Consider the following 14,372-nt stretch of genomic DNA (forward strand, 5'->3'; position numbering starts at 1 on the left):
TCAAACGTTTGACTTTCCCTGTCAGGTGTTGCTCGCTCGCTGAAGAGAAAAGGATGACAGGATCAGGAGGCGTGGCCGCTTTATATACTGTGTGCCTGCGCGTGCATTCAGGTAGGCTCGCCCTGATTGGCCGGCTACGTTTATACAAACTCTGTGTGTGTGTGTGTGTGTGTGTGTGTGTGTGTGTGTGTGTGTGTGTGTGTGTGTGTGTGTGTGTGTGCGCGTGTGTGTGTGTGTGTGTGTATGTTCGCATAGCATGGTTGAGAGTAGTACTCATAGAGTCCAGTAGAGGGCGGAGCCTTTGTGAAATATAACAATCTTCACTAATAAATAGTAATAGGTAGTTTTGAGTTCTTGGGAAACTGTGCCTTAAAGGTTTCTACATTGCCAAGCATGAGTTTGTATTAATCATCCCACTGAGGCACTCTGATAAAGAGGGCTTGCTCTATCTCTCTGTAGCCCCACTTTAAAGCCACTATCAGCTGAAGAGGAAACTGTTAGACGGTTCATTGAGACTTAAAGTCAGACAGTTCAGATTTGGTGCTGGCTTTTAGTTCTTCAATCTTTTTCTGCCGAGAGGCAGGCAAAACCCTCACATGGAAAGAAATTCATGGAGAGAGACGACAGTGAAAGCAAAACTGCATGTATTTGGTAAGATCCATCCATCCATCCATCTTCTCCCGCTTATCCGTGGTCGGGTCGCGGGGGTAGCAGTTCCAGCAGAGAGCCCCAAACTTTCTTTTCCCTGGCGACATCAACCAGCTCTGACTGGGGGATCCCAAGGCGCTCCTAGGCCAGCGAAGAGATATAATCCCTCCACCTGGTCCTAGGTCTACCCCTTGGTCTCTTCCCAGCTGGACGTGCCTGGAACACCTCCCTAGGGAGGCGCCCAGGTGGCATCCTAACTAGGTGCCCGAACCACCTCAACTGGCTCCTTTCGACGCGAAGGAGGAGCGGCTCAACTCCGAGTCCCTCCCTGATGACCGGACTTCTCACCTTATTCCTAAGGGAGACACCAGCCACCCTGCGGAGAAAACCAATCTCGGCCGCTTGTATCCGCGATCTCGTTCTTTCGGTCATGACCCATCCTTCATGACCATAGGTGAGGGTAGGAACGAAAATGGCCCGGTAGACAGAGAGCTTTGCCTTCTGGCTCAGCTCCCTTTTCGTCACAACGGTGCGGTAAAGCGACTGCAGTACCGCTCCCGCTGCTTCCGATTCTCCGGCCCATCTCACGCTCCATTGTTCCCTCACTCGAGAACAAGACCCCGAGATACTTGAACTCCTTCACTTGGGGTAAGGACTCATTCCCTACTTGGAGTGGACAGTCCATCGGTTTCCTGCTGAGAACCATGGCCTCAGATTTTGAGATTTGGTAAGATAAAGGATTGTATTCAATCACATGAATAATCCAGTCCTTGTAGGTTTATAAGAAACAAAGGTGTAGGAGTAACAATTGGTTCAGCTCCAGGTCTGACAATGAACCATTAGAAAACTGTAAAAGATTATAATGAGATTTGTATTCTCATTGAACACTCATCTGCATATTGAGTTAGATCTGCATCCCTGGAGTAGAGAGACTTGTGGATCCTTCATTAGCATCGTTTATGCTTTGAAATTTGTGGAGATGAAACAATTAGAGGGTTGGTAAGAGCTAACTGTCAAATGGAAATGGTGAAGTGCTATATGTGTAGACAGGGAACACACATAGAACCGGCCATCATAGAAACGCAGATTACACTGAGTGGTTTTAGTGAAAATATGTCCTTTGGGAGATATCAATAATTTTCTCAGTGAGCAATTTTATTCTTGACACCACTGCCTGTGATCAGCCTCTCTTCAAAGCATTTCCAGCTATTTCTAAAGGATCTTTTTGATGAAGTCGTATAGATATTCACCCTCTTTACTATACATTTCCAACACAAAATCCTTAAAGGGGACATGCAAAAATTACTTTTTCAGTGTGCCTTCCATAAACTCATTCAGTATTTTGGAGCTGCTTTAGTAAAAAACATGGGAATTAGCAAGCCATTTAGTTTGGTTACCTTACTACTACATCACATGAAGTCTTATTAGAATATAACACCTCCATGTGAGTATATATAGCGACAGCTTGATAGCTGGATTTGCAATTTTTCTTGCCAATCTGAGAATATTTTTTGAGAAATAAAATAACAACCCAAAAATAGGCTCTAAAATAAAAATATTGTATACAATCAAATGAACACAGTGGCAAATGTGTTTCAAGAAAAACAATTGATACTGGATGAAATGATTACAACTTAATATTTAATTTAACTGCCTGGAATGGATGTAATTATAAAGTGAAAGGGCTACTGCAAATTGATTACTTTTTTTTTATTAATAAAGTAAGTATTACAAATGTGATGGGCTAGGGTTAGGGTTATGGGTTTAGAGAGCTCATCTGATACCTAAGAGTAGAGTTAAAACACGGCGCACCAATGACTTGGGACCAAAGAGCAATTCATTAGCAATTTCTTTCATCCTGAAGAAGGGGACTTGCAGAATGCTGATGTATTTTTAGCTCTGGGGACTGACAAGAGCAATGTATGCGAGAGTGTTGAGCATCTAATAGAGAGAGATAAAAAAGTAGCATGTTGATTTAACATTTTACGTCATTAGAAGAACCTTATAGTCTCATGGATTAAAGCCAATGAAAGAAACAAAATATATGTGTAAAATGTCCAAAGCTTTTGAAATTCCAGCAGCCCCATTCAAAGACTTTTGGCGATTGCGTGAGGCAGGGCAAAAAAATCAAGAATCAGATGATCTACACTACAGAATATTTACCTATACTGTGAATGAGAAAACACTAGAAAATGCATTTCCTGCTGAAAATGCATGTGAATGCTGTAAACTGTGTACATGTGTTGCTGAATTAAGCTGAAAATGCAGAAAAAGCTAAATATTGTATTAGTTGAATGGTCTCTGTAGCCTGCTTTTAGATACAAAAACCAAGTAAGGGAGTTCCACCCTCTGGAACTCCTTCCCTGCAGAAATCCGCAACGCCCCTTCTCTCAACATCTTCAAATCAACCCTTAAAACTCATCTGTTCAACATCGCCTTCCAACAATAACTCAATCTCTCCCCACTTACACTTCCATCTCTGCCCCCTGATTTATGTTTATGTTTTATGTCTTGTCCTTGTATGTTTCTTTGTAAAGCGACCTTGAGGTTATGAAAGGCGCTATATACATTCAAGTTATTATTATTATTAGTATTATTATTAAGTGTGTTGCTGAACTTAGCGGAGAAATGCATAAAAGTGAAATGATTTGCAATGACTTTGTTGAAAACCTGAAAGTGAAATGTTAAACTGGAAGAGTAGGAAAAATAGTGAAGATGTCACATCCTGGCGCTGGCTGATCGCCTCACTCCCTCACCTGTGTATTTTCGCTCCCTGTTAATCACCTGCCTGGTCTCAATCAGAGCTATATAGAGAGAAGAGTTACGACAACGGAAGTCCAAAAACGGTTATCGTCACGTGGTTCATGTAGATGAGGATCGTTCCCCGGAAGTTCATGGCGGGCAATGTGAATGCATTGATAACAGTAGATAGAACTATGATTTTTGGTCATTTGTAGTGAATAAAGGTTTTGATTTGCAATATTTATACAACAAATCGATGTGTATGTAGTTACATCAGTATTTGAAAATGTTAAATTTGCTAATATTTGAGGATTAAGATAAAATAAGAAGTACTTTATTGATACCAATTAGGGAAATGTTTGCTTTGCAGCAGCAAAAGACAAGGCATTGTACATAAGACAGTTAAAAGACTAGAATTAAACAATCGAAAATGTAAACATCTCAAATAGAAATAAAATAGCAGAAAATATACATAGTGTGAACAGCTATCTTACCTGTTAACATATACATGGTTAAAGAGCCTGTTGCTGTTGTTTATTGCTTTGAATTGTTTAAAACAAATATTATCTTCTTAAACTTGAATGGTAGTCAGGAGCATCACTTCCTAATGTTTGATATATTTAGAGGGAGGGAAGGAAGGTTTCAAAATTCTGATTAGATTCATTTCTACAATTTCTTTAATTCATGGTGGTTTCAGTAATCCCCTGGTAATTGAGGACATAAGTAATCTAAATAAGTAATGTCTTCTTTATGACTTTCAGAAAGGACAGGAGACCGACAGGTGCCTATCAATGATTGTCAACTGACAGTAAATAAATGGAATTCAATAAACATTGAATAGCATGCATGCAGTTTGTCTGTGCCTTTTCCTCCGTGTTGTCCTGGCATATAGTCTCCCCCATGGTTTGCTGTGCTGCCGGGGGATGCTCCAATCGCTCAGAGAAAGGAGTACACATGTAAGGTTTCCCCACTGACACAGAGAGGAGGAAAGAATGGCTGGCTCAAGTCAGCAGGAGCAATTTAACTATCACAAAAGACAACAACAGCAACAACAGTAGTTATACACATACCACTTCAATCTCATTAGTATGCATAGAAAGTGACAGGTCACACCTCTAAGCCCCGCCCCCTTCCGCCGGAAGTCCCGCCCCCTTCCGCCGGAAGTCCCGCCTCCATAAGCCCCTCCCACTCCCACCGGAAGTCCCGCCTCCGCCAGCGGAAGTCCCGCCCCTCCATAAGCCCCGCCCCTTCCGCCGGAAGTCCCACCCCCACTTCCGGTTTTTCAAAAATAAAATTAAAAAATATTTTAAAAAATGATAAAAATAAAAATGCTGCCCCTACCAGTCGCCCCCACTTCCGGTTTTTCAAAATAAAATTAAAAAATATTTTTAAAATGGCAGTATTGACTGCAACTTACAAATACTTGCAAATAACATGAAATATACAACCATATATTTTAAAAGTAATGTCTCAGCTCTAAAGAGCAAGGTCCCGCCACCTAACCACTTCCTGTGCCCCTGTATACAGCAGTATTGACTGTAACTTACAAATACTTGCAAATAACAAGAAATATACAACCATATATTTTTAAAAGTACTGTCAATCTCACTAACTCTCTCTCGCTCTCTGCTATTCTCTGCCGTGAAAAGTTTGGTGAACAGTCAAGACAGGTGTGGGGACCATAAAACCCCCAGACATCCTCTGCGGGACAAATGGTGGGGCGATGGGGAGGGGACACACACACACACACACACACACACACACACACATACACACATCCCCCACCACTCACCCCTCATCCGTTAGGGTTAGATAAATAAGAGCCATTCGTCTTTCTCACTCTTCAATATTTTCTCAAGTCGAGAGAAATGGCCAAGAGACGTCTTGATATGGGTGTAATCTGCGAGACAACCGCCACCTAGTCACTTCCTGTGCGCCTGTATACAGCAGTATTGACTGCAACTTACAAATACTTGCAAATAACATGAAATATACAACCATATATTTTAAAAGTAATGTCTCAGCTCTAAAGAGCAAGGTCCCGCCACCTAACCACTTCCTGTGCCCCTGTATACAGCAGTATTGACTGTAACTTACAAATACTTGCAAATACTTGCAAATAACAAGGAGAAAATAAAATGCTGCCCCCTACGGTTTTACAAAATAATAATTTTATAATGAATCACATATGCATAGGATCAATGTCCCTGCCACCTAGTCACTTCCTGTGCGCCTGTATACAGCAGTATTGACTGCAACTTACAAATACTTGCAAATAACATGAAATATACAACCATATATTTTAAAAGTAATGTCTCAGCTCTAAAGAGCAAGGTCCCGCCACCTAACCACTTCCTGTGCCCCTGTATACAGCAGTATTGACTGTAACTTACAAATACTTGCAAATAACAAGAAATATACAACCACATATTTTTAAAAGTACTGTCAATCTCATTAACTCTCTCTCTCTCTCTGCTATTCTCTGCCGTGAAAAGTTTGGTGAAACAGTCTGAAGACAAGCTAGGACACGTCATAAAACCCCCCGACATCCTCTGCAGGCAAATGGTAGGGCGATGGGGAGGGGGGAACACACACACACACACACACATTTAAATTCAGAGGATGAAAAAGCAGAAAACATAACTTGTTTTGTAAAACGGTCAGCACGTCAGTTTCAAGAAAGACGTTTGCATACATAAAAAAGTGTATCTTACAGTTCCTTTTGTGAGAGAATTACACACAAATCTGCAGAGTGTCACTAAAAAGTTGTAACACAGGGACTGACATTCTGTATGGGGTTTCACACGGACACAAAGTCTACTTCATTATCTACTTTGTCAGCTTTTATACACAAAAGTGTATCTTTCAGTAACTTTCTCAGAGAATTTAAGCATAAATCTGTCAAAGATTCTTAACGAAATCTACTTCATTATCTACTTTTCAGCTTTTATACACAAAAGTGTATCCTTCAGTAACTTTCTCAGAGAATTTAAGCACGTCAGTTTCAAGAAAGACGACAATAATTAGTAGTTAGACATTTTGGAGAAATGTTCTCTGTCGTTCTTAATGCAAAAACAAATCATCTCTACTCCCTTTGGGTGAAGTCCAGGAATGTTCTCGGGGGGAGTGGACACTTGCTGTTACATGGCATAAAGCTTCTGCAGTGTGCCAATAAATGTATAGTTTCCCTAAAGCTCCATACATTTACACATATTGACTAATGACTCAGCACATGAGGGGTAAATACAAAACAAATCTAAATATCACCAATTATTCCAGAATGTGACTAGAATAGAGTCTAGAGAATGGACCCAGGCTTTGTCTTCAGCCATCAACTAAATAGGGGCGTGCTTTTTTTTTTTGAATCACCAGTATGTTACTCACCATTGAAGACAGTGTTGAGGGGGCAAGCAAAGTGTACTCAGCGGCAGATTGCATGGAAGCAGAAAGGCCTGGCTCAGACACCATGTCTCCAAAGGTTGACGGGGAACTTCCAACCAGTTCCATCACCTGTTTAGCTTGAGGGAATTTAAACACCATTAAAAATATGGATTACAGAAAAACAATATATGTAGTAAATCGGGTAATCATTAATAAGGGGAAAATGTGCAAGTCTAACCTGAGTCTGGCATGAGCACTTGATCAATAAGGTGGATGACAATGTCCTTCTTGAGCACCATCTTGATGCCATTGACTGTTAAACTCTCGCCATCACAGCCTTGAAATCAAAGTAACGCTTCTAAAAACATATATTTTAGAAAAGTAATGTTAGTCATGTCAAGTTATCAAGACTGCTGTGTTTCATCAAAACAGTGTACAGAGCAGAAAGGGGAACATTTGTCGCCACATTAACATACCGACTCCTCTATCAGTTTTTGCATACATAAAAAGTGTATCTTACAGTTCCTTTTGTGAGAGAATTACACACAAATCTGCAGAGTGTCACTAAAAAGTTTTACACAGGGACTGACATTCTGTATGAGGGTTTCACACCTGAGCTGCTGGGGGGAGGGCGTTGAAAAGCGGGTGAGTATGTTTTGGCTCTCTGGTGTGTTAAGAGTCACAGTCTTAAAGAAAAATCTGGTCAGAAAAAGTACTTAACTTTCTACCAGTTGTAAATTGTCTTACATATAAAAAAAGTAAGAGACTTACTGTTTCCTTTGTGAGAGAATTACACATAAATCTGCAGAGTGTCTGTAAAAAGTCTCAAAATCACAAACTGCAGACGCCTCAAGGAGAGACTTGAAAAGATCCAGGCCGAGTGGGGGGAGAAGAAGAAGACTAATAACCAGCAGTTGACTGAAGCCAGGGACTTTTTTCTTTAAAGTAAAATAAAAATGGGAAACTACTATGCAAAACGCTCTGTATATATTGATCAGAATGTAGTCAATACCCTTTTAATAAGTGTGGTGATGAGGACGATTGAAAACAGAACGAGTAGTGACCCCTGTGTAAACAGAATGGCTGAAGTTTGTAAACTAGAAGACATTTTGGCTATCGTGCGTTCTGGCAGTACTATCCCCGGTCATTGGGAAACGATTGTAAACGAAACATTTAAAGTGGTCCTGGAATCTTCATTTTCCGAAACATTCTGTAACATTATCTCAGAAATGAAACAAACATCAAAAGTGTATCATGTGCTCTCAGTGTATGCTCTGTTTGTAGATGTAATGCATCTCTGTGCAGAAAGCAGCATACACATGAATATTCTGACTGAAGTGAAAAAACTCCATCACGATATCTCCAGTAATATGGGGAACTCTAAGCTGGAGACGGTCCTGCGGATGTTGCAATCAGTATAACTATTTGATTTTGGGTGTGAAAAATAAAAAAGTGTTTTTTACATTTAAAAACTGTTGTCTTCATTATAGCAAGGGGGAGCGTGTCTGATACATGTGTATTACAGTCCTTCTTTTTGTGTTTTTCAGTGTTTTTCTGTGTGTCTGTACACACAAAGCACAAATCATTTCAAACAAACCCTGAATCAAATTTAGAGAGGACCATTAAGAGTCAGATTCTTAATGAAATCTACGGACACAAAGTACTTCATTATCTACTTTTCAGCTTTTATACACAAAAGTGTATCCTTCAGTAACTTTCTCAGAGAATTTAAGCATAAATCTGCCAAATGTTTCAAAACTGCCTTGTTTCACTGAAATAGCCTCAAAATCACAAACTGCCATTAAGAGTCAGATGCTTTTACGGAATCTAATAAAACAGAGTATTTTCTACAGATGACTCCTCCCACTCAACGCAATAAGTACCATCCCATTCAGCAAATCATATAAAACTAAGGACCCCCACTAAGACGACCGTTGAAAGTAGCTATGAATCTGAGAAAAACCAAGTATGATATAGCCTCCCCTTATTATCACCAGGATAACGGATATGGGCTTAATGACTGGATGTTACAAAGTAAGGGGGAGGATGTTCCCGAAGAAGAGCCCTCCTCTATATCATATCCATGTAAGGTCTTTAGGACAAAAGAGGACCACGATAACATGACATATGAAGAATATCTTTCTTTAAAAGAGGGTATTATAGATAACCTTGATAGAAACAGTATATCTCATACCACTCGCCAAGATCGCAAACGACAATTAGCAGAAAAGAAAAGAAAAAGTAAAGAAAAACGAAGAAAAATGAAAAGGAGAAGAAAAATGAAAAGCAAACGCAGAATGCGAATGAAAAGAAAAGGACGGAAAACCAAAAAGACAAAACGAAGGAAGGTGAAAAGAAAAAGGAACAAAGTGAAGAAATGTAATGGTGTTGTTGAGTCATTACCGGATCATAATAATCTTATAGATCATCTACCGCTAACCGACTGCTGCGAATGTGTTGAACAAATACCAAAAGCAATGGCAGAGCTTTGCTTCAATATAATGAGAGAAAAAGCACGATACTGTGGAATTGCCCAAATTGGTGACAGTGCCAGAACATGCATTAAAAGAATGTTGGAGGATTTCTATTCTAGTATCGGTTGTCATTACATCGAAGGATATGCCAAAACGTGTGACGACATAGACAAAGCTTTTGAAGACAATTATATGGTACCTGTCCTTACAGCTAAACAAATCCTACGCCAGGTATTCAACAGACCACAAGAAGCACAAGAAGCCCCAGAAAGGATTACATTCAGAGCTAATAACGGTGAAACCGAAGAAGAAGCAAAGCAGATTATAATCGTTGCGGGTGAAAGGATAGAGAATTTGCATGTGATGTTAATGCATTTATCTGATATAAAAAATGCATTTGTTTACTTCCAAGAGACCCCTAAACATCTACTTGGGCAATGTGAATTGAACGATAAACCGATCACTGTCAATGAAACGCGGAGAGAAGCAGCAGTGCAAATCGTTAAGTCTATTACCTTGTATGCACTACGGCATTAACTTGGTAAAATGTAATGTGTTTTTATGAAAGTGTGTTGAATGTTGTGTTTTCAATTAAACAACCATTACAAAATGAAAATATGTTTATTTATTTTTTGCTCTCATATATAGTAATAGTATTGTAAACGAAACATTTATAATAAATCTTCGACAGGCTGCCACACAGCCTGCAGTCCGTCACCCCGACCCTCAGTAGGTGCACTAAAGAATGGGCAAAGATTACGGCTTTTTTTCGGTTTTCTAACCACCATTAGGCGTCTAAAAAAGAGTTGGTTTTACTGAGGCACCATTTTTTGCACGTAATGGATGTCCTGTGGTGCTGGTCAGTCAGAGTTGAATAGGCCTGCGTCAGGGGTTCACACCAAAAGCCATAAAGGAGTCTTTTGTCATTGATGAGCGAGGTCATCTCTCTCCTCCACTGGCCAATAAACTTTCACATTATCCACTTTTTTATGATTTTGTTTAGCTCACGGACCCCAAACAAAAGTGCAAAGAATTGAATTAATCACAGGGAAATGAATAAAGGATTAATTTGCATTGATTTTTGCTCCACCACAAATGGAGTCATTTTCTTGACCATAAGGACCTGAGATGTGCACCAACCTGGTGACCAAATACAAGAAGCATCTGACCTATGTGCTGTCCAACAAGGGTTTCTCCACCAAGTACTAAGACATGTTTTGCAAGGGGATCAAATACTTATTTCCTCCACTATATTTGACTCTTCACTTGCTGTAACAAATATGCATTTCCTCTCTGTGGGACGAATAAGGGTATTCTGATAATTCCTCATACATACTCCTTTAAACCATTTTTTAAAAGTTAAGACATTCAATGGTAACCTTGTTAACAGAAGTGGCAATAACAGAGTGATTTATTTATTATGCACTTTTTTTCCTGCAGGTGTGGCTTGAGGAAGGAACACAACGGCGGAGGAAAATGCCACAATGTCAATGGGGGTACATGAGCCAACCACCTTAGGTATAAAGGCAGGGTTGGGCTTCAGCAACCAGTGCTGCTATAAGCTCCGTGGCAGGGGGAGACGTGATGGCAGTTTATAGCAGCACTGGTTGATTATACTGTTGGACACAAGTTTCAATTCAACATACCAAGTTGTATTGACATAATGTATGCACAACAGCGTTGTTTAGGCAATGAAAACCCTAAACCTAACCCTGGGTCCTAAGCTTCTCCAATAATGCAACATACAATATACTCAAGACATAAAAAAGATAAGTAAAAACACTTCACAGAGCTCAGGAGTTTTACAGCCTTATTGCCTGTACATCCTTCGTGCACTCAGTTTGCCCCGGGGCAAACGAGAGTGTTGCTGAAGCCCAACCCTGCCTTTATACCTAAGGTGGTTGGCTCATGTACCCCCATTGACATTGTGGCATTTTCCTCCGCCGTTGTGTTCCTTCCTCAAGCCACACCTGCAGGAAAAAAAGTGCATAATAAATAAATCACTCTGTTATTGCCACTTCTGTTAACAAGGTTACCATTGAATGTCTTAACTTTTAAAAAATGGTTTAAAGGAGTATGTATGAGGAATTATCAGAATACCCTTATTCGTCCCACAGAGAGGAAATGCATATTTGTTACAGCAAGTGAAGAGTCAAATATAGTGGAGGAAATAAGTATTTGATCCCCTTGCAAAACATGTCTTAGTACTTGGTGGAGAAACCCTTGTTGGACAGCACATAGGTCAGATGCTTCTTGTATTTGGTCACCAGGTTGGTGCACATCTCAGGTCCTTATGGTCAAGAAAATGACTCCATTTGTGGTGGAGCAAAAATCAATGCAAATTAATCCTTTATTCATTTCCCTGTGATTAATTCAATTCTTTGCACTTTTGTTTGGGGTCCGTGAGCTAAACAAAATCATAAAAAAGTGGATAATGTGAAAGTTTATTGGCCAGTGGAGGAGAGAGATGACCTCGCTCATCAATGACAAAAGACTCCTTTATGGCTTTTGGTGTGAACCCCTGACGCAGGCCTATTCAACTCTGACTGACCAGCACCACAGGACATCCATTACGTGCAAAAAATGGTGCCTCAGTAAAACCAACTCTTTTTTAGACGCCTAATGGTGGTTAGAAAACCGAAAAAAGCCGTAATCTTTGCCCATTCTTTAGTGCACCTACTGAGGGTCGGGGTGACGGACTGCAGGCTGTGTGGCAGCCTGTCGAAGATTTATTATAAATGTTTCGTTTACAATACTATTACTATATATGAGAGCAAAAAATAAATAAACATATTTTCATTTTGTAATGGTTGTTTAATTGAAAACACAACATTCAACACACTTTCATAAAAACACATTACATTTTACCAAGTTAATGCCGTAGTGCATACAAGGTAATAGACTTAACGATTTGCACTGCTGCTTCTCTCCGCGTTTCATTGACAGTGATCGGTTTATCGTTCAATTCACATTGCCCAAGTAGATGTTTAGGGGTCTCTTGGAAGTAAACAAATGCATTTTTATATCAGATAAATGCATTAACATCACATGCAAATTCTCTATCCTTTCACCCGCAACGATTATAATCTGCTTTGCTTCTTCTTCGGTTTCACCGTTATTAGCTCTGAATGTAATCCTTTCTGGGGCTTCTTGTGCTTCTTGTGGTCTGTTGAATACCTGGCGTAGGATTTGTTTAGCTGTAAGGACAGGTACCATATAATTGTCTTCAAAAGCTTTGTCTATGTCGTCACACGTTTTGGCATATCCTTCGATGTAATGACAACCGATACTAGAATAGAAATCCTCCAACAGTCTTTTAATGCATGTTCTGGCACTGTCACCAATTTGGGCAATTCCACAGTATCGTGCTTTTTCTCTCATTATATTGAAGCAAAGCTCTGCCATTGCTTTTGGTATTTGTTCAACACATTCGCAGCAGTCGGTTAGCGGTAGATGATCTATAAGATTATTATGATCCGGTAATGACTCAACAACACCATTACATTTCTTCACTTTGTTCCTTTTTCTTTTCACCTTCCTTCGTTTTGTCTTTTTGGTTTTCCGTCCTTTTCTTTTCATTCGCATTCTGCGTTTGCTTTTCATTTTTCTTCTCCTTTTCATTTTTCTTCGTTTTTCTTTACTTTTTCTTTTCTTTTCTGCTAATTGTCGTTTGCGATCTTGGCGAGTGGTATGAGATATACTGTTTCTATCAAGGTTATCTATAATACCCTCTTTTAAAGAAAGATATTCTTCATATGTCATGTTATCGTGGTCCTCTTTTGTCCTAAAGACCTTACATGGATATGATATAGAGGAGGGCTCTTCTTCGGGAACATCCTCCCCCTTACTTTGTAACATCCAGTCATTAAGCCCATATCCGTTATCCTGGTGATAATAAGGGGAGGCTATATCATACTTGGTTTTTCTCAGATTCATAGCTACTTTCAACGGTCGTCTTAGTGGGGGTCCTTAGTTTTATATGATTTGCTGAATGGGATGGTACTTATTGCGTTGAGTGGGAGGAGTCATCTGTAGAAAATACTCTGTTTTATTAGATTCCGTAAAAGCATCTGACTCTTAATGGCAGTTTGTGATTTTGAGGCTATTTCAGTGAAACAAGGCAGTTTTGAAACATTTGGCAGATTTATGCTTAAATTCTCTGAGAAAGTTACTGAAGGATACACTTTTGTGTATAAAAGCTGAAAAGTAGATAATGAAGTACTTTGTGTCCGTAGATTTTGTTAAGAATCTGACTCTTAATGGTCCTCTCTAAATTTGATTCAGGGTTTGTTTGAAATGATTTGTGCTTTGTGTGTACAGACACACAGAAAAACACTGAAAAACACAAAAAGAAGGACTGTAATACACATGTATCAGACACGCTCCCCCTTGCTATAATGAAGACAACAGTTTTTAAATGTAAAAAACACTTTTTTATTTTTCACACCCAAAATCAAATAGTTATACTGATTGCAACATCCGCAGGACCGTCTCCAGCTTAGAATTCCCCATATTACTGGAAATATCGTGATGGAGTTTTTTCACTTCAGTCAGAATATTCATGTGTATGCTGCTTTCTGCACAGAGATGCATTACATCTACAAACAGAGCATACACTGAGAGCACATGATACACTTTTGATGTTTGTTTCATTTCTGAGATAATGTTACAGAATGTTTCGGAAAATGAAGATTCCAGGACCACTTTAAATGTTTCGTTTACAATCGTTTCCCAATGACCGGGGATAGTACTGCCAGAACGCACGATAGCCAAAATGTCTTCTAGTTTACAAACTTCAGCCATTCTGTTTACACAGGGGTCACTACTCGTTCTGTTTTCAATCGTCCTCATCACCACACTTATTAAAAGGGTATTGACTACATTCTGATCAATATATACAGAGCGTTTTGCATAGTAGTTTCCCATTTTTATTTTACTTTAAAGAAAAAAGTCCCTGGCTTCAGTCAACTGCTGGTTATTAGTCTTCTTCTTCTCCCCCCACTCGCATGGATCTTTTCAAGTCTCTCCTTGAGGCGTCTGCAGTTTGTGATTTTGAGACTTTTTACAGACACTCTGCAGATTTATGTGTAATTCTCTCACAAAGGAAACAGTAAGTCTCTTACTTTT

The sequence above is a fragment of the Gymnodraco acuticeps genome, unplaced genomic scaffold (assembly GCF_902827175.1).
Source record: "Gymnodraco acuticeps unplaced genomic scaffold, fGymAcu1.1, whole genome shotgun sequence".
Taxonomy (NCBI): domain Eukaryota; kingdom Metazoa; phylum Chordata; class Actinopteri; order Perciformes; family Bathydraconidae; genus Gymnodraco; species Gymnodraco acuticeps.